This window comes from Balaenoptera musculus, chromosome 4 (assembly GCF_009873245.2).
Source record: "Balaenoptera musculus isolate JJ_BM4_2016_0621 chromosome 4, mBalMus1.pri.v3, whole genome shotgun sequence".
NCBI lineage: Eukaryota > Metazoa > Chordata > Mammalia > Artiodactyla > Balaenopteridae > Balaenoptera > Balaenoptera musculus.
The window spans coordinates 46,225,689-46,232,331 of NC_045788.1; positions in this window are offsets into that span (position 1 = coordinate 46,225,689).

Sequence of the window (6,643 nt, forward strand, 5' to 3'; positions counted from 1 at the left end):
TAAGCAATGCCCATGTAAACACACAAACATTTCGCAGTAGTAACACTGTGAAGTATTCTCCAGCTTAATGAGCACCTCTCAGCTGTGGACTGGTTCCATCTTCCGTATCAGTAGGATGACTCTAGACCCCGTACTGTTGCTCATTCATTTAACCAATACTTATTTCATGCCTATTATATTCTAGTTACTGTGTTTGGCATAAGAGATATCAAGTAGTGAATGATGTAGACAGGGAACTTACTTATGGGTGTTAGTTACCTACTATAAGGCGAAGACCATTATGCAGAAAGAGCAGAGGGGGGCTAGTTAGCTAGTAGTTCGCATATGTTTGTAAGATTTTGGTAGATGTGTTGAAGGCTATCCCCAAGTAATTTTGTTTGGTAGGTACTCATTACTGGGCATCATCTCCAAATCTACACTCTTCATCTCACGCTTCACTTCCCCAGAGCCCCTCGGCTTCCCACACTGCAGTTGTGCAAATTGGTTCACCCTTTCCTGGTACCATGTTCTGAGTTCATTTTCCCCACCATTCCCTTGTTTCCATTTTCATGGGAATTGCCAATGACTGATTTTAATTTTATCAATCTAAATCTTATGTAGAAACCCATTTATAAAATAGATAAAAGCACAACTCTGCCTGAAGTGTTGACAGGGATGAGGGAGCTCAGATGGATCACCTTGCCTGTCTAGGAATGCAAATCTCCACTCCATGATAAAGTCTGATAAGTCAAAATGCATCATCAGTACCTCTAGTAAATACACAGGTTCATTTTAGAAGGGTTTTCTGAGTATCAAAAAAAAAAAAACAGTGTTTTTTCCAATATTTGTAAGCAATGCATCCCTGTAAAGAAATAACAACTTATGTGGAACTCTCATGTATAAATGAGATCAAAGCAGTAGTCCATTCATTTAATCTCATTTTAAAGTTCAAGTATATATTACTTATGAAGACAATCAGTGAGAAAAACAGGGCTATTTCCATGAACACAGAAATTTGTGACATGAGCTTACGTGTGACTGTTGTAGTTTTATTACACCTCCGCATCATTTTACTTCTCTTCTCATTCTCTTTCCTTTCTCCTTCTCCTCCTGCTTCTCCTCCTTTTTTTCTTCTTCCTCTCTCTCTGTGGCTCTGTCTCTCTCTCTCTCACACACACACACACACACTCTTTCTCTCTGTGTGTGTGTGTGACTGACATATAATAAACTGCATGGATTTGAAGTATACAATTAGATACGTTTTGACATATGTATATGCCTGTAAAACCACTGTCACAATCAAGATAATATGCATATCCATCACCCAAAAATGTTTTTTTGTACACCTTCGTAATCCCATTCTTGCCCCTTCCCATATTCCCTGCCCCATTCCCAAATAAACGTTGATCTGCTTTCTGTCACTATAGATTAGATTTCATTTTCATCATTAGTTAATTCCTTTTTATTGCTGAGTAATATTCCATGGTATAGATATATCATAATTTTTAATCCATTTACTTCTTTTGTTTAGACGTTTGGTTTGTTTCCAGTTTTTTAATTTTTTACAAATAAAGCTAATCGGACATTAATGTATAGATATTTGTATTGCATATGCTTTTATTGCTCTTAGGTAAATAACTAGGAGTGGAATGAATGGGTCTAAGGGTAGATGTACATTTAACTTGTAAAGAAACTGCCAAATTGTTTTCCAAAGTTGTTGTATCATTTTACATTCCCACGTGAAGTATAAGAGAGTTCCAATTTCTCCACAGTTGGTATTTTTAATTTTAACCATTCTAGTAGGTATGTAATGGTATCTTGTTGTGGTTTTAGTTTGCATTCCCTTAATGACTGATGAAGTTAAACATCTTTTCACGTGCTCATTCACCATCCACATATGTACTCTGGTCAAATTTCCTTTCAAATATTTTGCCAATTTTTTAGTTCTTTTCCCCCCACCTTGTTATTGAGTTTGAGCGTTCTTTATAAATTCTGGATATATTATATGTGTTATTTGCAAATATTTTCTCCAAGTGCCTTGTCATTTCATTCTCTCATGAGTGTCTTTTGAAGAGCATAAGGCCTTAACTTTGATGAAGGCTAGTTTATCAACTGTTTTCTCTTTTATGGATAATGCTTTTGCCTACATTCCTTGGCACATGGCCTCTTTCCATTTGCAAAGCCAGCAATGGCTGGCTGTCTTTTTCTGACACCGATTCTCTTTCCTCCCTCTTATACTTTTAAGGACACTTGTGATTACATTGGGTCCACATGGATAATCCACAAAATCCCCCCTGTCTTGAGGTCAGCTGATTACCAACCTTAATTCCATCTGCTACCTTATTCCTTTTTGCCATGTAAGGTAACATATTCCCAGGTTCTAGGTATTAGGATGTGGACATCTTTTGGGGGGGGGTGGATATTATTCTACCAAACACAGGAGGATTGAGTCCTTCCATTTAGTGACTTACTTTTTTTTTTTTTTTAATAAATTTATTTATTTATTTATTTATTTTTGGCTGTGTTGGGTCTTCGTTTCTGTGCGAGGGCTTTCTCCAGTTGTGGCAAGCGGGGGCCACTCTTCATCGCGGTGTGCGGGCCTCTCACTGTCGCGGCCTCTCCCGTTGCGGAGCACAGGCTCCAGATGCGCAGGCTCAGTAGTTGTGGCTCACGGGCCTAGCCGCTGCGCGGCATGTGGGATCTTCCCGGCCCGGGGCACGAACCCGTGTCCCCTGCATTGGCAGGCGGATTCCTAACCACTGCGCCACCAGGGAAGCCCTAGTGACTTACTTTGTTTTATAAGATCTTAAGATTTCCCTTTTCTCTTCTTTTCCTCTCTATCTCCTAACTGTCCAAGGGAAGTTCTCACTTCCTTTTTACCTTTTTTCTCTCCCAGAAGTTATGTATTTCAAAGATGTCCCCTTTATGTCATGCCTGTGCTTTTACATCTTGCATACTTTGAAGTCTCTTCCTTGTAGTCCTTGCTCTGATTTGCCTGGACATTTTTATAGTATATTCTAGTTAGACTGGACTTAATCTTTTTTGTGATTGTTTTAAATCTACTTTGGACTTCATCCTTTTCTGTCCTTCCCACAATTTTTCTTGGTCTGCCTTTGCTTGCCCCAAAGTGCTGCTGTGCAATGAGGCTGGAGCTGGCACATGAGAGATCCACTCAACTTTTTTTTAATTCATAGTTATTTTGAAGTTTTAGTACTCTCCGTGCTCAAGGTCTGCAGAATATATAGTTTTTCTGTAGATATATTTTCTCTTCTTTTTGTTTTGTATCATTTTTGGAGGACGTATTAAGGATCTGGTAACTAGCCTGCTGCCACTGTCTTAAGCTACCCACAAATTTTATCTTTTGTTTTGATTTCACAATACTGAGAAAAATACTCCATCAGACAGAGAAGTACTTGTAAACAGTAGCCTTCTTTAAATAGCTCACATTCCAAATTTGGGATACTTCTTTTAACTGGTCCTGAAGCTTAAGAGAAAAGTAGAAGGATTTTTTAAAAGTTAGTTGTCTAACATTATGTACCAACTGTTTAACTGTCCTTAACTGATATTAGTCAACTTGGAAGTTATCAAAGGACTTTACTCAGTTTGAATCTTGATTGTTTTGAGAACATTTCAAAAGTACTTTTAATTTTGAGATATTACTTTCTAAAAAGCATCAGATACATCAGTGCCTTGTAGTTCCTTGTAAGGATGCTGGTCCTTTCTTTGTAAGACAGCTAACCACTGAAGCGTTTGATCAGAAGAATGACTGCATACTAACAGAATCACGCGGGGTGCTGTGTTTGAGGAGAGAATGTGGGTAGTATGGTCTGAAGCAGGAGACCAGTGAAGTGTCTGTTGTAATAATACTGTTAAGAAATATGGGATCTCACACCGGTGTTCATAACAGCACTATTTACAATAGCCAAGACATGAAAGTAACCTAAGTGCCAATGAATGGATAAAGAATATGTGGTGTGTATACACACACACACACAGACACACACACACAATGGAATATTACTCAGCCATAAAAAATGGAACATTGCCATTTGCAGCAACCTTCTCTATGGATGGGCCTAGAGATTATCATACTAAGTGAAGTAAGAGAAAGACAAATATTATATGGTATCATTTATACATGAAAACTAAAAACATGATACAAACGAACTTATTTATAAAACAGAAACAGACTCACAGACATTGAAAACAAACTTATGGTTATCAAGGGGGAAAGTGGGGGAGGGATAAGTTAGGAGTATGCGATTAACAGATACACACCACTATATATAAAATAGATAAACAACGAGGATTCACTGTATACCACAGGGAACTATATTCAATATCTTGTAATAACCTATAATGGAAAAGAATCTGAATATATATATATATATATATGTGTAAATATAACTGAATCACTTTGCTGTACACCTGAAACTAACACAATATTATAAATCAACCATAGTTCAATAAATAAATAAATAAATAAGAAATATGGGGTCTCATAGTAGCCATGGAAGGCGTGAGAGGTGGTCAGATTCTAACTATATTTTGAAGGTAGACCTTATAGGATTTCATCCGGGATTGGGTGTGGTATTTGAAAGAAAGAGAGTAGTTAAGGATGATTCCATGATTTGGGGTTTGAATAGATGGAGGGTATGAAAGGGGCTGATCTGGATAGGAGATTTAGAAGTTTATTTTGGGAATATTAAGACTGAGGTGACTATAAAACATCCAGAGGAATTTCAAGTAGGCAAGTAAATATATAGGTCTGGGATTCAAGAGACAGAGAAGGGCCTAGGATGGAGTTATAAATATTGGAATCATTAGCATATAAATTGTTTTTAAAGCCATGAGACTGGATAAGTCACTAGTAGAGTGAGTTAAGAGAGAAAGAAGTCTAAAGACTGAGCTCTGGGCACACCAGTATTAAGAGATTGGTAGGATGAGTAGGGAATAGCAAAAGAGATTACAAAGTAGAAAGAAAACCAGTGGAGTGTGGGGTCCCAGAGGCCAAATGAAGAGTGCTTCAGGGAAGACAGAGTAACTCGAACTCGACATTTCAAATGCAGTGGATAGATCAAAGAAATTAGAACTAGGAACTGACCATTGAATTTAGTGGCTTGAAGGTCATTAGTGGCCTTGGTAAATGTAGTTTCAGTGGAGTAGTGGAGTGAAAACAATACTTGAGTGAGTTCAAGAGAAATGGAGAGAGAATTGGATGCAGCAAGCATAGACAATATTTGCAAAGCTTTTCCCCCATGTTGTAATGGATGTAAAGCAACGGGATAAAGCTGGATGGAGAAGTGGACCAAAGGACATTTTTGTTTTGTTTCTGCTTTAAATGGGAAAAATTACAGCATGTTTATATCTTTGTGGGAATGATGCAGCAGAGAGGAGAAATTGATGATGCAGAAGAATTTCTGGATCAATTGTCTTGAGTAGAGATGAAGTGATAGGATCTAGTCCACAAATGAAGATAGAAGCATTGATGTCATACCTGTTAATGAGAAGAAAGCAGAGTAAATGGGCAGGTAGATGAGAGTAGGTGGATAAATGGATGATGGGGCCCTCTGGAAATTCTTTTGATTGCTAAGTGAAAGTAAGGATGGGAGCAGAGATCTTGGAAGTTAGGAGAGAGGGAAGGTGAGGATCAACTGGGAGACCGGGGGAGACACTGGATCTGAGGATTCTGGACAAGTCAGAATCGAAACATTGGAGTATGAATAGGTTTTGCCCAAGGCAGTGGAGGTATGGGGTTGTTGTTTGGAGCTAGAAAGCTAAAAAGATAAACTAAGACCAGTTTTTGATTTATTTATCTTACCTAATTCATTTTGGGATAACATTGGTCTACAATTTTTGGACTTGGGGAAATTCTGAGGATGCTTAGAAAAGACAAGGATAAAGAAATGTCTGACATTTGGCATCTCTACCCCTATCATCCAGAAAATTTGCGATGTAATGTTTTAGATATTTGATAGTTTTTTAAAAAAATTATACTAACTTGAATAGAAACAAATAAATTTGTAGATCATTATCAAATATGTCAAATTATATTTTTTAGCATAGAAAGTTTTTATGCTAAGTTTCAGCCTAAAGCATTTTGTATGTAAAATTAAAGTTCTAACAGAAACATAATGTGGAGGAGAATGTGTTTTCACTCTTTTGATATGAAGCACATCTCTAAGGTTACTGAAAAGTGTTAGTCTATGGATGGATTGCCACTGCATGGAAAAAGGAATGAAAAGGAAACATAATGTTTTTTCCAAGACATGCCAAATATCTTGTTTTCAAATGACGTTTTGAATAAAATGGTTTCCTAAATGTCTTGTTCTCTGAAGCAGTAAAGACTATGAAAGTGTTTACTGTGCTTTTGGCAAACAACAAATTCTCAGTACCCAAAAGCAGAGCTAACATTTTTCTATTTGAGGGAAAGGAGGCATGCAAGTAACAGGTTTAGAGAACTTTTGTTTTATCAGCTCCTGAAGTTAAAAATTCACAGCGCTATCTATACACATAGCAGGCACTCTGAGCAGACTTCTTGGACCAGTAAACGAGTATACAATATAATATAATATTCTCTCCCTTTTCTGTGACAGGTTGTAAAAATTTGCTTTGAAACGAAAATCTGCTATTTCTTTCCTTGTGCCGAACAAGGCAGAATTCC